Source organism: Tauraco erythrolophus, chromosome 11 (assembly GCF_009769465.1).
Source record: "Tauraco erythrolophus isolate bTauEry1 chromosome 11, bTauEry1.pri, whole genome shotgun sequence".
Lineage (NCBI taxonomy): Eukaryota > Metazoa > Chordata > Aves > Musophagiformes > Musophagidae > Tauraco > Tauraco erythrolophus.
This window is the reverse complement of record NC_141475.1, coordinates 15003800-15029864: the sequence shown is the minus strand read 5'-3', so window position 1 is coordinate 15029864 and position 26065 is coordinate 15003800.

The following is a 26065-nucleotide window of genomic DNA, read 5'->3' as shown; positions in this document are numbered from 1 at the left end:
GAGCACGGAATGATACTGCTCCAACATTTAGCTGCTGGCACTTGATATGTGTGAACAGTGTATTCTTTCGCCCCATCTTGAACTACATAATCAGCAGTTTCTTTTCTTCTTTCCATATTGCTGCTGTGCACAATTTAGATATTAAATATATGTCTTGATTTGCTTTGTAACAGACTGCAAATGAAGCTTCACTGCCTCGTCTTGGAAATGTGCAGTGGAAGTAGAGTTGAAAATAATATTTTTCCCTTCATCATTACTGCTTTCAGTTGGATAAATGCACAATTCTTTCAGACTACAGCAAACATTAAAAAGCTGTTCTCATCTATAGGTTCCAGCCTGAGATGTGCAAAATGCTTCTAATGAAGCTCCAAACCATGTGAAAATAGAGTGACAAGCTCTTCTGTGTAGCAGAGAGGAGCTCCTGCTTCAAGCAAAAGAAAAAGAGCAGAGGGCATCTTTCTGGTAAGAGCAGATGATGTGGGTCTAGGAAGGCCCGAGCCCTTGGAAAAAGGGAAAATGAAAACAGTGCTTAATGTTCTAGCTTCCCCCCCTGAGTTGAGGGGATGAGCTATTCTTCTCAATCTCTGCATGAGGCAAGGAAAAGTGGTGCCAGGCCCCTGAAACGCCCTGTGAAACCAGAGGGGACAGGCTGGACGTATGCAAGTTAGCGTGTTGCATGTTCTTCTGGTCAGTCGTCCATCTAAACATGCAGTGATTAGCACAAGATTAGTACCTTAAATGCTGTAGCCAACAGGTGCTCTGAGGATATTGGAATTCCTGTTAATCAAAGATGTCGATCACTTTCAGTGTGCTTGTTTTTGTTACCACTGGGAAACTTAGACTTGATTTGGCTGAGTTCTTTAAAGATATCAGTTTTTTTTTTTCTTGCCTTATTTTGCAAAGTATTCATGAGCTATGAAACGAGGAGAGATCAAATTTAAATTCAGTCTATTATGTTCTTTTTATAGATCAATAATAAATACACATTTAGAGAATTTTTTTCTATCCAGAATCAGCATAGCTTTAATTTTGATGCAGAAATGAATGTAGTGCTATGGAGTTCAATCTGTTTTGGTTTTCTCCATCAGCAGTCTATTTGCTGTATTTTAGTATTTGCAATACTTGATTCAAAGTCAATTTCATGTGGAAGGTGTGTATCTACAATGTGCCACATTCAAGGTTTGGGAAACTAAACTGGATTGCATGAAATGCTTTTAAGTATTAGCAAGAATGTATGTTTGTGAAGTGTGGGATCTGAAATAATCAACTGAATAATTGTTGCATAGAGCTGCCAAATTTGTAACAATGTGATAATGTTGATTTAAAAATGAAATTAGCCACAACTTTGGCAGAGAATACTCTTCTATCTCAAAACACAGATTAGCCATTCAGTTAAAAGAAACTTTCTCTACCAAATGATATAACATTTTCCTTTCTTAAGAAAGCCAAACTGAAAAAACCCATATCAAATGTAAAGGAGGGTTAAGTATTTACCAATATATGATAATTGATGAGTCAGACCTGAGCAGACTGCCCTATCAGTAGCACTGTTCTAGGGAAACTGGAAATACCCCAACTCTACTAGCTGTTTTCCTATGTAGAATGCCTCTTTCAGAGTAGTCGAAAACAAAGGATAATGCTGTATTGCACACTGGCTTTTTCTGATCTTTCGTTACAAGCCCAGAGTGCGTGTGTGTGTGTTAAGCTGTAAATGTCATTACCTATTTCTCATGAATATTTCAGATTCAGAAATTTACAGGCTATTGTTCTCATAAGCAAAACATGTTGTTTCTGGATACCTCTGTGATGAGTGATACAGAAAGCCTCAGTAAGATGAAACAAATCTATTCTGAGTGTGAAGTACTGTGTAGCCTGCTTTTGCTTTATTTTTGTTTTTTACTTGAATAGTCAGAGATGAAAAACGATGTAACATTTGATTTAAGTTTGGTTATTTGCCAGCGCGACATACAGATGCCGTAATATTTCCTTAGTTTTTGTCAGATGTCAAGGTACCTGAACCACTGGTAGATGTCAATGTCTTAAAGATTACTGTTTTATTGTGGTATATATTTTCAGTTGACACACTAGTAGATGATCCAGGCAGAACTATAGCAAAGATGGGGGGAAGAGGGGTCTCTGCCTTACTTGTGCACACTAACAATACAGCAATTCAGAGCAAATAGGGTCCATCTCCCTCCCTTTTGCCGTCTTAAAAAGGGGCTGCAAGTCCATGATGCTGTTGGTGAGCCAGTGGCTGTGGCCAAGGGGGTCTGAGGAAGGTTGGAAGGAGCACTCGGCAGGGTACCTGCTGCCTAGAGGCTGAGGATGGGGGACTGGTGCTGGGTGGGCCTGGGGAACGGAACTGGATGGATGCTGCTCTGCTCTGAATATAAGTCCAACAAATTGGCAGTGGTAAGTTTTGTCACTCAGAGAAAGCACTCAGGTACTGTTCAGTGGTATCATGCAGTTCACAAATGTAAAACTGCTTTCAGTGAATACGAAGAAAGTAAGAATGAGTCATGATGAGCTCTCTGCATTATTCTGATGTGTATTGTGGGTTTCTTCAAACTTGTGCATTGCTGCCTGAGTGAATGCAGCTGTATGTCAAGGAAGTCTTTAAAATGATCTTTAAAGATGGAAGAGGGAAGGAAAGTGCTGGTGCAGGTGACAGAACTTCAGATGCACAGCTTTAAATTGTCACAGGAACAGTCCAGAGTAGGGTGGTTTACTTTTACCAGGGCTCACTTGATGGCCAGGGAGAATTGCTATTCTTCTGTCCTGAGGAAAGAGAAGGGGGGTTTTAAGAGATATTTAGTAGGGAGGGGAAGAGAGAGAGAGGAAGCGTGACACAGGCCCCAGGCCACCAAGAAATTGCAGGCTGAGGGCTTGCTGTTTATCCCAAACTGGATAAGTAGGCCAAATTGTCTCAAGCACTGGAGGAAAAGGTTATTCTTAGATAGGAAAACATATGCATGGAACTCTCCTTTGGCTTTCTACCATGACACTGTTCCTTTTCATCACTGGGTGAAAGAGCAGAGAATGCTTTCTTTTGTTTGTGAATTGCTTTAAATGATTGCTGTCACAGCGCAGTGCAGGATAAAGCCTGTGAGAAGTCCGTGGTAGTTGCTTGGCTAGGGAATAGCTAACAGTGGCTGGTATGCAGAGATGTGCTATCTAGATGCTGATACAGGAGCCGGCGAGTTCTTGGATTTCATTTTGGGAGAGGTAAAACCCCAAGGCCTTGCCAATGCCACATCATAAACATCAGATCTTGAGAACGGGCTGGAGAGCAGAGCCATCTGGTCCAGTACGGGTGACATGAGCTGTACCAGGAAAATAGGGGGGGCAAAATGCTCGGTTTTCAATAACGCGAAATACACTGTTGGAGAGAGTGCCTTTCAATAATGCAAAATAAATTATAATCCAATGTTTTGTTTTCTGTAGCATTTCAGTTGTATATTAAAAACAGTAAATTACACTGATAGAGTGAGTGTAATATTCAAAGGTCTAAGCAGCCTTTTTGAATCTCTGTTCCTAATTGATACTTGGGAATGATACATATACCTCTCAGTGGGTATTGTTATATTGTAAGACTATTTAAGTATGAGTAGTTTATATCCTGAAAAAATACTGAGGATTCAGCTTCTTTCTGCTTCCACCCCAGTGTCTTTGTGCTTTGATTTTATGACTGGTGTGTCATTTGGTAATTAGTATTCTTCAGCTTTCTGTAAGATTTGTAATAATGGTGGCACCTTCACCTACCGATGACATTAGTAAATAAGTCAATTTAACTTTTTATACACCTGTCAAATTAGCACATTGTAACCAGAGAATTGGATAACTATAGAACAAACTATTATTTTTATGTTGTGTTATTCCATAAAGGGTGCTGCAATTTCCCCAGGATAATTAGGGAAACAGATCACAAAAGCTGAGGGATGTTTGCATCACGTTACTAAACTTCTTGTGTGCCATTGGCTCACCATCATTGTCTGATACCCTGACCGTGGCAGAAGTGAATGGAAAAATCCCATTGTCTTCTTAAGACCAAGATTTCCAAATGGAAGCCTAGCACAGAAATAATTGCAGAAAAATCTAGGAGTCTTTCTGCATCTGTTAGTCATGCAGGATCATCTGTATCATCCAGAATGCCTTGGTCTCATGCTTTGAGTTATAAACTGCTACCTCAGAGCTCCCTATGCTCACATGCAGCTGCTCTTTCCAAGGTCACTTCTAGTTCCCCTTTTGGACTTTTCCTAGAGAGATTGCTAAGCTGTGGCAGAGGTGGTATCACTGCTGCGGACACATTCAGGGCTTTTCTAGCACTCTCAGGGTCCTCTATGGTCGAACTGAAGGGAAGCTGGAAATGCCCCCCTCCCAGCCTGATACTCTCAAGTCACTCCTAAAGAGCGCCTGTGTAAGAAAGGAAATGCCCCAAATGGCAGGTGTTTTCCAAACATTTTCAGGGGCGTGAGTAAGAAGAAGAAGAAATGCTCCCATCCCACTGTGTCTCTTCTCTCTGGGCCTGCAGAACGTCTTCTGCTAACTATCACTCTGTCAAAGTGACAAACGGGGCTGCTAGAGACAGGGTGCAGTACATGCATTTCAACCCAATAGTTCACTGAGCTGTGCTGACTCTCTCTTGCACACGATTGATGGAATTGTTTTACAATAAAGTAAAACAATTGATTTAATTCCCTTGTTCCTCACTCTGCCTCTCTTCAGAAATCTAATGATACTGGCTAATGACATGCTAAGGGGAAATAGTATGTAGGAATGGTCTGCAAGAATGCTGCTATGCATTTTTGCAGGTCACCGAATCTTGTGCATGAGGAAAAGATGTTGCGTGGAGTAGGCAATTATTGCGTCTTGGGTGTTACAGGATAGAGGTTTCTTTGGGCCAAAATGAGTGTGGACTGCAGTTTTCTGACAGTCTTACGACATTGTTCACCCCAGCAGTAATGTCCTCTATAAAGAGCTTTGTATGCAAGCCAAGATGAGATCAGCACTATCTTGCACTACTTAGAGAGGTTTTACAGTTTTAGGGAAGTTCTGTCAGCATGAAAACTGCAGAAAATGCTAAAATGAGTTACCAATACTTAAGTTGTATTGCAGGTGCATGGACTTTGTGTTTGTACACACTTATCAATTAGCCACATGGCTCTCAAAGTTGTCTAGCCAGAAACAGCTGTATGTATTTGAAACTGGGGCAAATTCATTACATTGGCGATACCGGACAAGTAACTCTGTTATTTATGTAGTTGAATAGATAGATTTAATAAATCTCCAACTTCTTAGCTCTTTGACTTTCATAATTTAAACTCTTGAGCCTGGACCACCAATGTCGCTTCCAAAGTTCCAATAGCTAACGTGACTATTAACCTCGTTGTCATCATTGAAAGTATATTGACAGGTATCTTTCTTCTGAGACATATATATATAGTGCTGTAGCTGTTAAGTGGTTGCAGAATAGCTGCCTACCACAGGAAAAATGCAAGTTAGACAACCTTCAGACCTTTCGTATACACTAATTACAATATGAATTGTGTGAATTTCATTTGTACTTGCGTATTTATATATCTCTCATTAATTTGTTACAAAGAGGGAAAAAATCATTACTGTAGAGTCAAATTGCCTGTAAATGACTTAAGGAATATGTTAATGATCCTGCTCCAAATGAATAATTATAAAGCAGGTGCACTTGAGATGTGATCATTTAACTGACAGCAAGCAGCTTCTAATGTCTTGAATATCCATGATAATGGTGATGTCATAGCAGCCAGTTAAAATCATCGCTCACCTCCTCCATTTAATACACAGGAGAACTGTGGGTCTAATTCCCATATAGAGCTATTGCCCTGCTTATTTAAGGAACGGTTAATTTATAAACAAATCAAGAAGTCACTCTGCGTTGACTTTTTTAATGCAATATGTTTCCTGTAAAATGTTATGCTATTGTCTCAAGTAGAAAATAAACATTGATGGCAGAAGGCTTTACTGCATCAAATCGACATTACAGTTTAAATGAACTAGGCACAAAATGTCCCTAATAGAGATGTGAATCGTGTTTCACCTGCTTTACTACTAACAACCAGTTAAACTTTTCATGTGTGTTGTTTTAAAGGCACCTGTAGTTTAGCTCTCTCCAAAGTTGATGCCTCAGAGTCACGGACGTATAGCCCCTGCCTACAGATGAGTTGTCTCATTAAGAAAACATTTGAACTCTTTAAAGGCCAGTCTTTTGGGCTTATGCGCTGCTTCATTTTACACAGTTGTGCAACATGTTAAGCTTTTCAGTTTTCTTTGTGGTCAAGATCATATTTCAAGTGTCTACCATTCCAAAATTTAAATACTCTGCCTTGAATGTGCGTAAGTTCACAGAAGGCAGCAGTGTGCTGCCTAGGGGTTATCTCCATAATAGCAATGAAATTAGAGCAGTAGCTAAATATAGAACAGCTTCTCTGCATCTATTTCATGTGTTGTCATGTAATTACAAATAGATGAAGAATTAAACCTCTAAGCTGCAATGAGGTTTATGAGGAAAACCTACAGAATTCCTAATATAAAAGGGATTCCTTCCAGTTAAGGTTAGCACTGTATGCCTTGAGAAGAACACTGCTACCTTATTTAGAATAATAGTACTTTATTGATGCAGGTTATTTTAGCAGCAAGAGTCTGTACTACGAGGGGAAAACTCTTTTGAAAATATCGGTTCTAAAGCATAATAAAACAGGTGCATCTTAATAGGTCTACCAGGAATGTTTTAGCTGTTAGCATCTTTTAAATGTTTCTACTGAGAAACCCTGTTTTCATAACAAGGTTGGTGAGTATTAAACCTGTGGTAGTTCTTTCAGGGATTACTATAATTTACAAAAAACAATAAAAACTTGCTAAAAAACATTTATGTATTTATAAATGTTGTAATCCAGGGGTCCCACTGATATTTGTGGTGAAAGATATGCCTAAGGGCACATAACCCTGCTTGTACATTGCCAGGACTGCAATCTGGTTTATGACAAAACAGATTCATTTATCTCCAAATAAATAAATTACTTTTGTGAACATTTAGAAACATTTGCATAATTAGGCTGTAAGATCTTAGCAGTCTTTTTCATAATAATTAAACTAATCTAATCTTGGACAGGGTAAACAGACTTACTAGGCTGAGAGCAGCCTTCAGGCAAGGAACTTACTACATTCTACAGGAACTGTAAGGCTGATGATGTTTGTTAATTATGCAGAGCTTTTACTCCCCAGTAATAGCAACGTTTGTATTGCCTGAAGCTTAGATAGCTACTCCCAGGCACATAAAATTAGGCTCTGGGTTTTTTTGTCATTCTTTTTTTTTTTAAAAAAAAAAACAAAAACACAACAACAAAACACAAAACAAACAACAAAACCACAAAACAAAGAAGATACTTCAAAATGATTATATGCTCTCAACAAGGAGGCATTAACCTTACAGTGTCGAATCTTAGATCTGCATACAATTGGCTCACTCTTCAGTCATGTGGTCTTGATTATCTTTAGATCCGGAGTCTTTCGTGCTATATAGAGATACACAGTTGTAAGGCTTGGTAAAAGAACAGCAAAAGGCACTGCTTCATTTTCTGGGAACTTCACGCAGAAAAGATTGAGAGTATCAACTAGATCTTAGCCAGGATAGTTCTCAGTCAAGCAGTCAATCAAAATTTGTTATCATAAATCAGAAAATGAAGACCAGAAACAGTATCTGGCAAATTCTTGAAAGATTTGCTTTCTTTAAAGAATCTGTCATCTTTACTTAGTTCTATATGAGTCATCTGTCCATGAAGACTTCAACTGACAAGTAAACTCAAGAAGGATTTTTCTGCTTGCAAACAGGGTATCGCATTAACAAAGATGATATTCAAACTCTACAAAATTTTTTTAAATAATCTTTTAATAAAATTATTTTGTAGATAAGAATTTAATTTCTGAATATTATTTTCCTAGAAATATAGAGTATGAAAGGAAATCCTCGTGATCTTTTCTTGTGCTTTATTTCATTTAGAATATTTTTATAAAATCAAGTTAATGCGATTAACCCTTAAAAATCTTTTAGACCAAAAGTCTACAAAATTTTACAGTTTATAAATATATTTTTTCCTCAGAATTTGCATACAAACTCACAATGCATTTCCTCTTTTCAGTAAAGATTTAATTACATCTGGATGGGAATAGTGATGCCTGACTCCTGCAAAATAGATGGTTAAGATGCCTGACTCCTGCAAAATAGATGGTTAAACCTTATGAAGGTGATATAGCATGAAGAATTACCACTAATAATCAAGGGCCTGATTTTATTCACGTCAAGAAGTAGCTTGCTTTACGAATTTCTCCTGTTAATGTCAAGGAGATTGTTTCCTGAGTAAATGTTGCTAGACAAAGTTCTCAGAATCTAGCTTTTAAACCAAGTTCCATCAGGATTTGCTGATGAAAATTCTGACTTGTGGATCTGCATAACCATCAATCTTTTAAGGATTTGAGGGCCTGAAGATGTGGAACAGGTGATGTATCTATGGATGCTTTTTTCCAGAATAAATGAGTGGGTAGAAGCAAGAAATTGGCAGAACTTTCAGCCAATTTCAACCAAAAAAAAAGCATTTTCAGCTTTTGTCTCTTCTGGCCTATATGGCTAAACCATCAATGTGTCATATAATGGACATAAAATAAGCAAGCATCCCATTACCAACTATCTTGTGCACAAGAAAGAAGAAAAATATCAACTCTCCCACTGCAGTTCGAATTACCCTGCTTCAGGCCTTATTCTTTCTTACTGTACTGTTAATTCCTGGGCACATTAGTTCACCAAATTTAGTAAGCCTAGTGTGTCTGCCAGTCATTGCTATAAGCTAGTGGGCTGTTGCTGTTTCAATTAACGTTTTGTGTTATCGCCAGTGGCATGAATTCAAGTACCATGTGTTGCTCTTTATTAACTTCTATGGGGGAATAATACAAGTTGCTTGTATCAATAAAATTAATCAGTAAGAAAAAAATCCTGGTTTCAAGTGACAAATAGTGTAAATAAATAATGGCTTTCTCTCGTCTCTATACGGCCTTCAAAAGTTTTCCATTGTCAGCCCAGCCTGTAAAACTCTGAGCTAGAACAGTTTCTCCCAGTGCTGCACATAGCATGGAAATAGGGCTAGAAGGGACTACTCTGAGTCCTCTGGTCAGCAAAGCAGCCACTGGTTTCTGTGTGGAGCACATCCCCTCCTGAAATCCTCTTCCTCCTCTCTTTAAGTGCAGCACATAGCTATGTACTAGATATTTGTCAGTAACACAGAAGAGCATGTTTAGGATAGAGTAGTTGCCAAGGTTAGTTCAATATTAACAAAGAACACAGATTTTTAGATTGTAATATGGAAAAGCTACGTTATGTGTAATATCTGATGTCTCTGCTTGTTAATTGCCTTTGGTAGTTTACAACTTGAACACGAAGCAAGTTTTCGTCAGTTTAGTTTTACTCGGCACATCACTGTTAAAGTTTTAACACCACAGTTTTGCGTATTACTGTGTGGCGTATTTGACTATACGTTGTGCAATGTAATATGCACCTTCATCTGTATCATTTAGCAATGCAGGTAAATGAGCACCCTCTTCTCCCCTCCCCCCTCGTCAAGTTGTGAGTCAAATTTTAAAGAGAATATATATGGGATTGGCTTCTGGTTTTCTCTCTAGGGATGAAATAAGACCAAGTAAAAATAAAGCTGGTGCCATTCTCTCTGCTCACCGGACCTTCTTGGTATTGAAGTCAAATTTTCCCTTCCCTCACTCTTGTCTCTTCAGAATAATGAGAAAATAAAATGTTATGTAAGCTGTTACTTTGAGTCACAGTTGATTCTTGGATGTTGTCTGAGTAGGTGCAGTTATATGCTGCTGATGCTTTTTCAGGACAGAATGTAAGATTTGGGACAAATTGGCCCATCAAATACATGTACGACCTTCTATTTGCAGAATGGGAAAGCATGTTGAGGACATTAACTGCATCCCAAGATGGGGTTAAGTTGAATACCTGTATGTGATTACAGATAATCAAAAGAAGAAGGGGTTTATAATTATAGATTTGTAAGAAATACAGATATTTGCGTTGTTATTAGGTCATCTGCAAATTATGGACCAGACAATAGCTTGTATTAGGAAGATAATCCATATTTTTCAATCCCTATGTAGTGATTTAAAGTTATTGCATTCATATCTGTAGTTTTTTCTCTTTTCTAGCTCTGCCTTGATGTTAGAATGTCAATTGGGTGAAATAATTTCAAGTCTTGAACCCTGAATAGTTGAAGTATTGAATATTTTTGTTAGTATAAAGCTCATTTTCAACAATCTCTTGTGATCAAGGTGTTCTAAATTATGTTTACCCTGTGAACTCTTTGAAAATGGTATTTTAGGAAAACATAGTATATATAGGTATTTTTTCTCTTAAGAGTTTGAGGGGGGAAAAATTAAAAATTGCCAGCTTCCTCATTTCTGACATTTCAAAGTGTATTTACTGAAGATACGTTGACTGGATTTTGGTGTAATTTTATGTGAATGATTTATCTTGTCTGGTCCAGAAGGTAAACTTGCTAAACACTGTAAACTAATCATTTTTTATGAGGGGAAAAAAATGCTTACTAATTTGCATTATAAACAGCAGCCCAATTCCAGGCAAGCTATGCTTTTATTTCAGTAATGTTAGAGACAGGGAGCACCAATAATTTCATAGTACAGAGGAGGGATTTTCAAAGGTGGCTAAATAACAAGAGCATAAGTCAATTACTTAGATTGTTTTGAAAAATTAAGGTGGTTTAATTCTCTCCTTATTCCTTCACTAGAACCTTTATAGAGTATAAGAGTCGCTCCTTGGTTCCCCTTGCCCTTAAAATCACTCTTATTGGATAGTTTTGAATTTTTTTTCTTAGATTGTATTATGCACTGAAAATTCTCACGCTTTCATGTTTGGTCTAAAAGAAATTGCACTTACTTTAAGTTAAGAGCTTAGGATCACTTCAAAGTGAAGGGAATCCAAACCTTGGTAACTCCATCAAAAGCAGTTGAATAAAACTGAAAAACAACAACCTCTCAAAACTCAATGGATATAGATCTAAGAGATTGACTTATGCTCTAGTTTTATAGTATGTCACGTTGTTCTTTGTGCTGTTATTTGTGTAGCAATGCCAAAAGATGCTACAGATGCTTAGAAATCTTGGGAACACACTGTATTGCCAAAGCTTACAGTATTGACCAGAATGACTTCAAGGAAAAAGATTGAATGGGTTGGAGGCAAGGATAGCCAAGAAAAGTGAGACAGAAATCATTAGACTACCATCTCAGGAAAAATAAGATGCATAGTTTTCCCCTGTAAGTACCTGCATGTTATTTTTACTGGTGGTGGTGACTGTGACTATCTGAATCCTTCACTCATTAATGAATTCCATATAGATCGGTTTAAAATTGTTAGAAAATCTGCTGCTTAGAAGATGTGGAAGAGTACAGATGAATTCAGTCATTCCTAGGTTAAGTGAAAAATTTGTTTATCCAACAGTTCAGTAACTGTCTGAAAAAATATTAATAGTAACACAAACCTGATTTTTATGATCCTTGATGCTCTTATCAGGAATAATATTAGTCTAAATATGTCTACTATATGAAAAGTAGAGATAGGATTGTTTGGAGGCTGGTCGAAGTGAGAAGGTAAGAGACCTGGCAGTTCCTTAAGGAAACGCTACTAAGGACACAGTGCAAATTATCCCATTGTGAAGGAAAGATAGGAAATACAGTAAGAGCCTGAGCTGGCTAAATCAAGAGCTCTTAATACACTTCAAACATAAGAAGGAAGGTTGCACGAAGTGGAAACTGGGTCAGTTCGCTAAGGCCAAATACAAGCATATAAATCAGAGAAGCTATTCAAGAGAGAGAGAAGGCTAGTTGAGGGTGACAGTGGAAGGGCTCAAGTGTCCTGCCTTTTGTGTCAGATTTCAATAATAAAGGTCAGCTACAATAAGATGGCCTAATACCAGCAGCAATAGGAAAGAATAAGGAAGAAAACAGATTCCATGGTATGTATAAAATTTCATGCCAGCTGGACAGGTGAACTTTGTCCCTGATATTTAATGGGCTGGTTGATGAACTCTTAGAGCCTCTAACAGTTACCTGTAGGAACTTCTGAAGGACAGACAAGTTACCTAGATGCTAGAAAATGCAAATGTAGTGATTATGTATAAAGAGTGGAAAAAGTAAGGAATTTATAGAAAATCAGTTTTATTCCAATTGCTGGAAAGACTAAAATATAGAGACATGTGCAAAGCAAGTAGTTAACAATGGTTCACAACTGAAATATATGTTGAGTGAGCATCCATATAGGTTTCTGTTCTGGATCTGATATTATTTTTGCTTTCATTAATGGCCTAAAAGATGGGCTAGAGAGTAGCTTATTAAATTTGCGAGTGCCACCAAACTAAGAGAACTTCCCAATGGGGAGTGAGTACTGATGAAATAAGAGTTTTGCAGAAAATGATGTGGTGGTCACGGTGGACCACAGGTTGGAAGCAAGTAAAAACTGGTGAGCTCTTGCAAAAATTTCAAATGATGCACTAGGAAATAAACATGAGAAATAATGAGAAAGCACCAGGAACGTCTGAGCAGGACTCTTGTTTTCAGTTTCAGACACTCTACTTGAAATAAATTGTAGACCAAACAGAGGTAGTCCAGAGGAGAGCAGTGAAAGTTTTTAGAGGTTGTGGCTTGCAAGGAATGGTTGGAAGAGGAGTAATTGAGCCGAAGTAAAATGATACTGGAGTGTGTTTGTGTCTGTAAGTGTATGAATAACAGGCACCACATAAATCAAGAGCTGCTACAAAAAGAAAAGAAATTATTTGTTCTCAATATCTGTGGAGAATAGGCAGAGTGGGCTTAAACATGATGCAGGTTAGATATATAAAAAATTTCCTAATAATGAAGGATGTTAATGTTGCAGTGTGAAAATCAGTGGAATAACCGACCAGAAGAGGCTATGGAACACCCAGTATTAAAGGTCTTTAGGAACAGACAAGTATCTAATATGAGTGTTTTAAGGATGATTGTTCCTTGGTAGGACACAGGGTAGATGACATTTTGTATCTTTTCCAGCTGTTTGATTCTATGTCATCTGCTATGTGAGTGTAAAGTGAGTAACAAATTCTAACCTGAGCAATTGCATGCAAACCTGAGCACGAGGGATCTGCTAGTAGTTCCCTTTTTTCCCTGATGAGCCCTTACTCTGAGCACTCCTTCATGAAAATATGAATGATAGAAGTATTTTCTGGTGTACTGTGCTGATGAATAAATGTCTCTTTCCTTCCTCCTTACTCTCCATGTAGAGAAATCCCACTCCTGTTGTGCATATGTTCCCGAAGTATGAGATTTGAATAATCTGGCTATGTGTATGGCCTGTAGAATCATAGAATGGTTAGGGTTGGAAGGGACCTCAAAGATCATGTAGTTCCAACCCCCCTGCCATGGGCAGGGATACCTTCCACTAGACCAGGTTCCTCAAAGCCTCTTCCAACCTGGCCTTGAACACTTCCAAGGATGGGGCATCCACAACTTCTCTGGGCAACATGTACCAGTGACTCACCACTCTGAGTGAAGAATTTCTTCCTTATATCTAATCTAAATCTACCCTCTTTGTTTAAAGCCATTACCCCTTGTCTTATCACTACATGCCCTTGTAAAAAGTTCCTCTCCAGCTTTCCTGTAGGCCCCCTTTAAGTACTGGAAAGCTGAAATAAGATCACTCCAGAGTCTTCTCTTCTGCAGGCTAAACAGCCCCAACTCTCTCAGCCTATCTTCATAGGAGAGATGCTCCAGCCCTTGGATCATCTTTGTGGCCCTCCTCTGGACTCGCTCCATGTCCTTCTTGTGTTGGGGACTCCAGAGCTGAACACAGTATTCCAGGTGGAGTCTCACAAGAACAGAGTAGAGGGACAGAATCACCTCCCTTGACCTGCTGGCCACGCTTCTTTTGATGCAGCCCAGGATACGGTTGGCTTTCTGGGCTGCCAGTGCACATTGCCGGCTCATGTTGAGCTTCTCATCCACCAGCACTCCCAAGTCCTTTTCCTCCATGCTGCTCTCAATCCATTCCTTGCCCAGCCTGTACTTGTGCTTGAGGTTGCCCCGACCCACGCACAGGACCTTGCACTTGGCCTTGTTGAACATCAAGAGGTTCTCACAGGCCCACCTCTTCAGTCTGTCAAGGTCCCTCTGGATGGCCATACCCTACTACTTTGAGATGGCACAGAATAGGGCCAGACACTATGCAATCTTACTTACCACTCACAGTCCCACTGGGATCCTCCAGAACTCTCTTTTTTTTTCTTTTTTTTTTTTTTTTAAGCTCTCTAGGAGCCCTTATGAGTTACTGTCAGAATAGTCAGTGCAAAATGTTTCATTGTGTGGCATTGTCTTGCTTATGCAACCAAGTGGCCAAGACAAGCAAATAGAAAATGAATGATGAGTTTACTGCTCAAAAATCAAGGCAGAAACCTATTCTCCAGTAGAGTGTACCTTTGAATGACGGATGGATGGATGACATTTGTCTCCTTATGTGAGAACTGTAGCCTGTAAAGCATTCAGTTTATAAATTATTCATGAAATACATCCTAACTTCTGTCATGGCTCTAAGAAGTATAAGGCCATATTTTGATAAATAAAAGGATCTTAATTATCTATTAGCCAGCACAAAGTTAAGGAGATTCTGAAAGAAACAAAGGGGCCAAGAAAAAGGCAGATAGTTAGATATAGGCGGATATTATCCTAGATAATACTAACGCTTCTGGAGTACACAATGGGGAAGATACTAATTAGTGAATACCTGTGGCAAGTATCCACCTATCCTAAAAGAAATCTTTACTTGGACTGGGCTTATTTTTCCTCAATTCTAAACTTTTCCATTAAAGGGAATAAGGCTTTGTCAGCAAGTTGAACTGGCAGACACAGGCAGAAAGGGAGATTACTATAAGCAAGACAGCTATGTCTTCCAGGAGAGACAGGAATGAGCTGGATCCTTCTTCGTTTGGAATAAAGTGGTTACACTGAGGTAATGAAATATTTAGATAACACTCTTCTGTGGTTTGGACCCATTTTCCTAAATGGTGTATTCTTTGGCAAAGAGCTAAAACTTTTCTTTTGAAAGAGCTGTTCTTGTTTCCACAGATTTACTGAGAGGATCTGAAAGAGTCGAACCACTTGGAGTGCTGTGAGCCCCCTTTGGTCTTCTGACCAGAACCAGGATTGTATCGGAGAGCAGCTCTGGGAAGGGATCATGAGAGGATAATTCGTTTGATCCTATTCAAGGGAAGGCAACAAACTGGGCTGCGTCTTGGAAGTGCTATGTTTAGGAAGATGGGAAGGCTTCTGGGAAGGAGAGCTGACCACAAACTGACAAGCACGTTTAAAAAGGCTTGAATAGTGGAGTCAGTGAAAGGGACATTTGATTCAGAACTTCTTCCAGGGAAGAAATCTGCCGTTTCTTTCACATGACCATAGTCTACTATGAGTGTGTCATCTGTTAAAATGGTTATCCTAAGCACTCCGGGAATAAAGAGGCCTCTTACAGCTTCTAAAGTCTCCAAGAGTGAGCCGTAGGCGATCTTGTATTAGTCAGATGCCCCTGCTGTCCACAGAAGAAAGAAGTGCTGCTCAAAGCCTAACGCTCTGCGCTGATCTATGCCTTTGGAGCAGTCTAAAAGTCTGCAAGTTGTCCTTATCTGTACTTGGCTAAAGCAGGTTTTCTTTCACTTGATACCACATGCTGCTTCTGCCTCAGCACCTCTTTACATCTGTCAAAGTGATCTTGAGCTCTACTTCCTTCTGCAGTATCTGCATCTTCTTCTGTGCTAAGCAGAAGGAAGAATCCTTTGGGGCCTCTGCTCCCATTTCACTGGGGCAGAGTTTTGGCTGCCTTTTGCAGTGGTCCAGTTTGCCACTATAACCACTGGCTTGCAGGGAGCTTCAGGCCAAGTGGTGGCATTGCACCAGTCCTATCCCAGGCTTGATATTGTTCGTGAGCAGCTGCAGACAGTCCTCTCCTTGGTTAAGGCTTGGAGTTCACATGCAATAACAGCTATTTAGGTAATTCAGAGTTTAGCAGATGCAATGCTGATTTTAAGAGATAAAACTTCACTGTGCACAACGGAAAAGGAGTAATAGGATGAGACAACTGCCCTCTGGATGCTGAGAGGTGTTTAAGAAAGGGTATATTGCTCTTTGTATATCCACTCACCATTTGTCACAGGTACCAAGAAAGCCAATTTACACTAGATATCTAGGTTTTAGGTAGATAAAGTTTGGAGAGATGAAGCCCATCATTATCAGAGAATAGTTTCATTCAGTAACCATGAGATGAAAGTTAGGCCTTTAGAAATCCACTATGCACTCTGTAGATCACTTGCTAGTTCAAGGGAAACGGAATCTTTTCAGAGCCTGGAGATGTTGCTTTTATCACTGTTCTCAGCTCACCTGCTGCTTGCTATTTTATTGCAGCATCCTGGCAGGAAGCTTTCCTTACACTGCCCAAAGAATGAATGTGAATGCTCCTCAGGTATGTTAATTCTTCAGTAGAAAGAATGTCCTTTACAGGAAAATGTAATCCACTGCTTCCTGGTAATTTGCTAGAAGTATACATCCTTTCTGAAAATCTTCTATTTTATGATCTGGATTTTTAATGAACTGTACATTTTAGGGAAAAAACATCATCCTTCTCATCTCAGCTGTAAACTGCAGATGAAGTTTCGGCATCTTGTCTACTATCTCCACAGAAGTGTGTGCTCTAGCATCACTGACAGTTGAGTTTCTCTATCCTGCTTACTGTAAAATTAGTATCCCAGATACTTCATCTCTTCTTTGAATGGTTATAGTTTCATACCATGCGGCATTTAGGTAGAAAAGCAACTGTTAAAGTAAAAATCCTGGTATCTTTGAGCTGGGAGATGGCTTTGATACAAAGCCTCCAGTCACTTATTTGTGGTGAACACTAGTTCATCCCCTGGTTTCCTCAAAGACATAGCAAAAATTGCCCATCTCTTCTGTACTGTCCTGTGTATTTTACATAATCTGAGAAATTTTAATCTCAGGCTATTTCTGTAAAGTGTGAGTATTCAACGTACGGTCTTTTATTTTTTATCTTAAACTCTTGATGAAAACAATGTTCTTAGTATTGATAATCCCTTGAAGGTTTATACTTGGGACACTTGCACTGGGTAGCCTGAAGCCAACAGGCTTCAGAAGCAGTGACTGCTGCCAGTTTAGAAAATCACATTGCATAAGACATCAAAGAGTCGAGCATAAGGAGAGGACTCATTTGTAAAAGAGCCACACTTTAAAAGACAAGTAACTGCTCTAATAGTTTGCATGATGTCTAATTATCTAAGTTATACAAATAAAATCTTTTGATTTCTCCTTGTAGTCCTACCACATTGTTCCTTTGGGATCCAACTTGAATTAAGGTACAGAGAGTAAACAAAACAAAACTAGCAAACAGTAATATCACATTGCAAAGTAATTCAGTTTATGGACAGTGTGCTGGTGGCTGGGTTGTGATTTTTTTTGAGATTTTTTGCTGGTTCATGGTTGTTTGTGTTTGGTTTGTTTGTTTGGTTTTTTTTAAGGCTTCGTCCCAGTGGGTAAGACAGATAAACATTCACTTTCATTTATCATTATGGGATCTCGGAAGAGTTCAGTCCTGGTCTCTTACACTGTTCTTATGGGAAAAGCAAAACTATATTCTTGGCTTGACGACAGTGCAGTTCCCAAACGTTACCATGGTGATCACCTATGTAACGTCACTACCACTTTTCACAACAGCTCAATTTAAGATTCAAGTTGAATATTTCCATGATTATGGGAGGGTAATTATTTCATTACTCAAGGGAAGAAGATTTAGGAGGTAAATAGCTCTTCATTAGTTCTTAAATGATTTCCCTAGTCTTTTTAGGCCATAGAAATGCCAAATATTAAAGTGACAAAAACAGGGGGTCAAATTCTGATCCCCTTATTCATCTTGTCTACCTCTAAGCCCCTTCTCAATAGCCAGTAAAGTCAGAATATCTCTAGCCATTACCTGCTCTTGAAACTTGGAGACATTTAGTGTACGTCTCAGTCTTCGAAGGTGCCCTATTTTCAAAGGTGCTCAGTTTTTTGAAGGTGCAATCAAGTTGAAGTCAGGAAAATTTGCAGTTGGATCACTGACAACCTGATGTAACTTTGAAAAATCACATAAATAAGGGGAGGGGAAGTGAAGCATCCAAAGTTCTGGCCTGTGACTCTAGAACTTCTTCCTTGTTTTGACTACAGATGTCAACATCTTTTATGGCTTTTATTGTCTGCTTTCCTTTTTAAAATTTATTTATTTTCCTTCAGAATTTTGAGGACTAGGAACTTTGAGTACAGAGTGATGGTGTGAGGACTATTGATACCTTTTGTCGTTGGTGGCAATCTGTTACATATTTTGTGGAGTTTATGTGCATGTTTTAATTGAAGAAAGCTATCTATTTATAATTAGAAGTGGATATAAAACACCAAAGAAACGAAACAGTAAATTCGACTGGGAGTTTAAAAAAAAAGTTAAACTTTTTTGTTTACTGCAAAGGGACTGTCTTCTACTAATTAAATCAGAGGTGGAACATCAAATAGGCTTTGCAAATAATTTAATGGCTTATAAACAAATAATTGCCACAGCAAAATAAGCACACAGAAAGAAAATAATTATATTGTAACACTGTTATTAATTTGTCCCTTCATCTTATAGAAGATGCTATTCTTAGGAGTATTTCATTAGAGAAAAAAGCTTGCATATACCTCCCTTGGAATCATACTGTTAGTTAGGAACGAAGGGGGAAATTATTCATGATTTCTTTTGCCTGCATTTTTATGTTTTCCAGTGAAAATAAATGAGTAGATTTACATAATCACAATAAAACATTTCAAGAATAGTGTTGCAAATTTTTTAGATTATGTCACCTGACTGCCAAGTTTTCAGGACACTACTAATATGTCTAGACAAGCAGCTGTTTGTGTTGTTTTGGCTGACTGTCATTGTGTTCCCTTGTTTTTTATGGACCATAGTTCAGCAATGATGCAACTCTGTAATCAAGTGATTGGAGATATAAAAGATACAGAAAAATACTGCAGTGTTATGCTAAATCAGATCGAGGTAGAACATGGCAAATCAACATTTTCCTGTTTTGTATGCCATCTCTCAGGGATATCTGCCAGAGAGAAGTAAAACTAAGTCACAGTGGAAAGAACTCAAAAATGTTTAATTTGTTTTTCCAGAAAAATCTGGTTTATGGAAAGACTTTTTTTTCGAGAATGTACTAGTTTTTTGGTGCTTCCTCAGATGAAGAGTGATGCTGCACATCATGAGACACTCATGGGATATGCTTGCCTGGAGACCTCAAATTCCTGCCCTACCTTGGTCAAACTATGGACTTCAGGTGAGTGGCTTGGATTGTCACACAGATATTTCTCAATATAAAATTCCATTCTATATAGTTATGACTTATCTGTTGGATCAGAGAGACAGGTAAATGGCCAACATCTGCCTCTTGGACATTCTAAACATGATTCCTGGACTACAGCTGTCTTATATGGTCTCTTGAGGTGTTGTGCTGGCCCCAGGGATTTGTAAGAGGAATGAGCTTGAAGGGTCCTTAAAGGTCAGCAGTCAACATAGCCAGCCCTGGCCAACTCTCCACAGAGCAATGGATATCTACTGAGTGCTGTCATCACATCCTGTTTGAGAACCACCTGCGAAGTTCCCAATCCCTTCAGCTCTTGATGGTATCGGGGATTATTTGGGGTTCTTGACCACTTGGTGTGTGTTCTAAGTGAAAGAGAGTAGCTCTAATTGAAGATTTTATAGGCAAGTATTAGCACAGAAGAGTGACCTATTAGTGAAGTCAGATACTGTTATCTTTTACTTTAGTTTTTCATGAAAAATCTCAAATGTTTTGTTACTAGCTATGAGAACAGAAAAAGAAAATCACATTTTACGAACTTATTTTGATGTGGCAATATCGCAACACAATTATACTCAGGAGCAGATACCTTCTTCAAGAAGGTATATTATATATTATATAGTGTTATATTAAATGTTATAGTGTAATATAAATAAATTATAAAATAAATGTTATAGTGTAATAGTGTTATATTAAATGCTCACATACATGTTTAAAGATTAGCATTCACTTGAAGATAGCAATAAAAAGTTTAAATATAGCAGCAAAATACAACATATGTCACTGTGCAAAAATTCTGTTTGAGATCAGTGCTAAATTAGGAAAGATATATGCATATGTGCACAGATTACTTTATAACAGCATACCTATATGTATAAAATAGCATAAAACAATGACTTTTCACAGAATTATAGAATCATTTAGGTTGGACATCTAGTCTGACCATTAACCTAACACTATCAAGTCCACCACTAAACCGTATCCCCAAGTGCCACATCTATGTATCTTTTAAATACCTCCAGGGACACTGACTCAACCACTTCCCTGGGCAGCTCATTCCAGTGCTTGATAACCCTTTCGGTGAAGAAACTTTTCCTAATATTCAATCTAAACTTCCCCTGGTGCCATTTCCTCTTGTCTTTCCTCTTGCGTGGACAAGTAATGGAGACATCTTTGGAGCTGCCTCTCCATCACTACCAGCTGTGATTTGCTGTTGGCCAGTATGCCAATTTCATTGTATGTTTTCCTAGCAAGGCAATAAGGTTCTACCAGAGAACTATACAATAAGATAGAAAAATATAGCTGGAACAGAGAGGTAATGCCCAGTAGGGGGGGAAACATTTCATTGGAGTGCCTGCTAAACTGAATACTTTCTGTTCTGACTTCTGTGTAAAGTATAATTTAGACTGTTTATGCTATTTTTGTTCTGAAGAAGAATGATTTAGTAGACTGCCAGGGGTGTAAACTGAACAAGGTGTGGTGTCTGAAGTTAAGGAAAGAAAATGAGAAAATAGCCGTTCTTGAGTTTGAGCTGCCCACATCTACTTCATCTGACTTGGTTCAGGCAAGCAACCAATTTGGATACAATTCAACCAATGATTACTCACATGCTTAGTACTCAGTATTTTAATACAGTCGCTGCAGTAAAACATGTATGAGTGAAATTAGACTTCATTTAGCACAGCATTTCTTTTTCAAATTATTCTTGTTTTTAATGAAAGTGTTCTGTGTTCAAAATTCAGTTTTGAGGTAGTGGTGAAATCCTGCCTTATCTCCTCATAAGAACAAAACTTGCATTAATTTTGTAGGGCCCAAATTGCTGTGAAAAGTCTTGCTACTTCTTCTGTGTAGGTTGAGGTTTCTTCATTGAATGATCGTACAGACTGACTGGTACCTCCACTACGTTTTATAATGTCTTTTTCTTTGCCATAGTGTTTTATAGTGTCTTGTTCTTTTCAAGATACTGCAAGCCAGTTGTACCATTTTGGGTTCCAGGACTAATTATATCTTATTGCTTTTGCTGCTTTGTATAGAAAGGAAATAATGACATTCACTCAGCCTGGTTTTATCATCCATAAGAATTCACAATATTTAATTATCTAGCAATTTCATCCATTATTTTCAATAGCATTTTCCCTTCTTTATTAAATATAAAACATTTAGTGTTCAGTTGCAAAGACATTGAGGTATTCTGTCCCTTTCAGAAAGTTTCCTGACTCTCATGAGATTCATTCACTTAATTCTAGATTAAATGTTCTTCATATCCTTTAATATCATTGCAAATCATTGAAATTGTGTCATCTTATGGGAAATTTTTCTGATTTCGCTTCTGTTGCACTTTGTCAGTCTAATCTGAGCCTACATGCCACAATTCTACACTATTTTGAGAATTACAAAGCCACAGATTATTGAGGTTTCATAGTATCTGAGGCCAAAACAAGTTGTTTTTTCTGTTTCACAAAAAATCTCACAGATTTTGTAGGTCAGATTTTGCTTTTCTCTATTTCATTAGTCTCCTTCATGTATCAGTGATATTTAACAGAATCAGCATGGTGCAATAGACATAACAGGGTAGAAGGAACCTTTCCTTATTATCAGTCTCTGGCTTATTTTATTTTATTCTGTCCAAATTTCAATGAGTTAGTAGAAAGTGTTCAATATAGTTGAAAAAGCTATTATGAAGAAGGTAGAGGAGACTTGAACAATTGCTTCTCATGGTTTTTTGGGTAATAAAGCTCACCAAAAACCAGCGAGTGTGAAGACAAAAATGCATATTCTGGGTTCTGCCTCCAGGATGAGGGTAGTTTTAGAAGTATTTCGATGTCTTCCGTATAGTGAAAGAAAGACAATGTGTGTCACTTGAGAACCACTGCTAAAGCACTGCATTGCTGCCAGTTTACCTTTTGCTTGACCTTTATCATTTTCAAAACTAATAGGATAAAAGCACTATTTAAAATATTTAAATGTTCTTCAATTTTAAAGCGCATGCTGGTTTGCTGGCAATTAGATGCAAATTATCTTCAGTGTTACAACAGAAGGAAACTCACTCAGAACTACAGTTTTAATAATTAAAAAAACATAAAAACATTTAAGTAGTGGAATAAAATGGTTTTAAATCATATTCATAAGGTCCGTGGTAAAAACTTTAGGAGAGAAATGATGATTTTTATCTTTTTCTGTCACTTTAATATTTTTTTTTAAGTTTTTATATAATTTTGCAAGCTAATAAAAAATGTAAGCTTTAATTGTGCACATGATATAATAGAACTAGAAAAGATTTCTGCTGTCTTAGAGAGCTGTTTAGAATATTTTGGTTGGAAGGGGCCTACAATGATTATCTAGTCCAACTGTTTAAAATCTGAATATATTATAAGTGTAAAAATTTGTAGTATATTATATGCAGAATAGAAAGTTTACAGCTTTCCACGGACTCCGACTTTAGCAGAAGGATAAGTGCTCTGAATTCGAACTTTGAAACGTACTCCCCAGGCACCACAACGCTGAATAAACTTGTTTGTTGTCAAGAGCACAGAACCAACAAGTAAAACCTAAAAGCCAATTTGTCTTTCCTCCCACCACTTTGTCTGTACTTCCATGTTTATTATGTCTCGAGTAGTACATGCTGTAGTACAAACCTTGAGTAGTACAAACCTGTCCGTTTTAGGAAGTTACTCATCAGACTTGAGTTCTGTTTGTTCAGGCAACCCATCTTTATTCTCAGTTATGCTGCCCCTCCTGCACGGTCTGCTTTGAGACTGAAGGTACACTTCAGGAGTTCTGGTCAGGTAGTGGGAAATGTGGGCAGGTCACTAAGAAAACAAACCCCTCTTTCTTCAGCAGTACATACTTCCTTGCTGCCCATGACCAGTTTCCCTATAGAAAGCTTACCTTTGTGAATGTCACAGGCAGAAAACCCCTTCATTTTTCAGAGGTGTTTAGTTTTTCTAGAGATTTTTTCAATTCAATTTCTATTTTTTCCTGGTAAATAAATACTCAACCCAAGACCATTTGGTTTAGCTGAAAGACTAATTTCCCATTAAAACAGATTTGAGATAAATTTGTGACCAGCCCTGCTGGTGCCACCATGTTAATCACCTGTGTATTTTTCCCTAACAAGACTTGAGTAATTGTAGTTACTAAAACAATGGGCATCCGATTTTCCCTTCAAGAAGGAACACTCCAATGCGAGTGAAGGGCCTTTATAGGATTATCCTCTTTTCAGCTGATGGTCAAACAGTTGCTCAACTGATACTCCCGTATTCTCGCTTAATATTTTCTGTACAAAAATATATGCCTGTGTGACATTCAACTACCCATAGTGCTGAACTGATTGCACGGCACAGAGCTCAAAACTCTATTCATTTGGAGAGCAGCATGCCGCACGTAAGTCTTAGAGTTTGTACTTTACTTTTAGCATATTTTTAGAATATTTTTGAACAGAGATTCTTAAACTTGAATCTTTATCTCAACTATTTATGAATAGGACTGAATGTCATTTGTTCTAGGGAAATAAGCTCCCCAAAAGTAGCGTTTTTAAAGATATTAGAAGTGTTTGAATATTTGGATTAATTGCAGTGAATAATTTTGGCAGAAAAAAAAAATTAAAGGAAAAGATGAGAACGTTGTTGTTTGGTTTGTTGTTTGGGTTTTTTTTTTTTAGAGTATGCCAAAATGTTTCATTTGAACATTTTTGAATGAAACTAACTTTTCAGAGACTCATTTCCTGTTTAAAAATCAACATGCATTTGGGGAAAAGGGGTTTTGAAATAATTTAGGTTATTTGAAAATGAAATGAAGCAATTTACTCTAGGTTGGTGCAGAGTAATTGCTATTTTGATTTCTGTAATGTTTGTTTCTTGAAATATTTTTATAGCTCTATTTGGCCCAAGTTACCCATCAAAACAGAAAAAAGCAATTATTTGTCCAATTCTGTTTGCAAATTTCATTTAATTACTTGCGGTAGATGCTTTTTTGATTGCAGGTAGATCTGATTAGAAGGTATTTTTCAATGCTCTGCTTATTTTATAGAGACTTTAGAAGCCATCATAAAAAAAAAAAAAAACAACAACCCAAAACAAACAAAAAAACACAACACAACATAGCTTTCTTATGTTAGTGTAGCTAAATGAGTGTAGGAGCTCCGAGGATTTCCCCTCCTAACTTTTGTTTTCTGTGGCACTTTTCCAGCGGCCCATTGGTAAGTCATAATGAATGGAATCATGAGTACAGACAGTTTTAAGAAACTTAAAGAAATTTGGCTCTTTCCTGTAGCCTATATGTCAGTGTTGAGATTAGTATGTTTGTTATTCTGTAGTTAGGAAACAAATAATTAAGATGCAGGCTGAAAAGACTGGGGAATTCGTTCTGTATGCGATTAATTAGCTTGTTTGCTCCAGTTTATTTCTGATCAAATAGAAGATGCTGAAAGAGTATAAAATGAAATCCTTAATATACTCTAAGGGCCTGTTTCTGCCCCCGTTGACATTAAAGGCAAGTTCCCACTGATGTGATTGATGCCCTAATTGCCTGGCTTGACATTGATGGTTTCTCATTTCTCAATTCCAATAGCTTTGCTCTAGAAAGGATGTTGGGATGATGTCAGTTTTCTATGCATTGATCACGTGGAAAGTAAATATTTTAAAAGGAAGGTTAAAAAGCTGGAAGAAGAAAATTTTGCGTCAAAGGATTGGTGACTATCAAGCTGCCTTGTTACGACTGAGAACATACAGGAAGACTGGTTGCTCCGTGCCCGTTTTTGCTGTGGGGGAATACATTTACATTTCCTGGGTTTGTTGCTTTAACTTTCCTTGCTGGAAGTCACAGAATTTCACCCAACCATTTTAAAAAACCGTAGTGCCTGGAGACGACTTGTTGTCTTTTCAATCCAGAGCCCACCAGGACCAGGCTTTTTAACCTGGTCATTTAATACCTTGTTTCATTTTTCACCTCTTTTTGTTATTCGTTTTATTAGGCTCAAATGCAGCGTAGTTGCACTGTGATTCTCCCTTTCTTTTTTCCACATGGCTGCTTGGTTTGCAGAGGATGCCTCCTTACAGATGTGTTCCTTCCCCTGACAAACAATTACCCCTGTTCCCCTCTGCAGGAGGCCATTAGGACATCATCACGGGTTGTGCTAAGTCATCTCACAATCACAGTTTTGTGCAATCACCTCTCATCTGAGTCTATCTAGGCATATGCCATGCGGGGAAACTAGCAGTCACAAAACACAGCACCTCCAGGCATATTATTTGTTATTTTGGTCCAGGAGTGTGACAGATAATGGCTACTGTCTGAAGGTCTCATTGGCTGCAATGACTGGCATCATATGCAGAAAATGCAGAAAAGCCAGAATGGGTGATCACGTTCCTACTTAGTAACAGCAAAAGGAACAATTTTATATTTTCACTACAGTTAAAAGCACTAAAAAGGTAACATTCAGAGAATTATTCCACTTAATAGGTTCACGAAGCTAAGTTTATGTTGCATCTGTTCTTTATTACTTATTGTTTATGAGCTATGTGTACAAAGAGCAAATGTGTCAATAATTCGCTTCATATTTA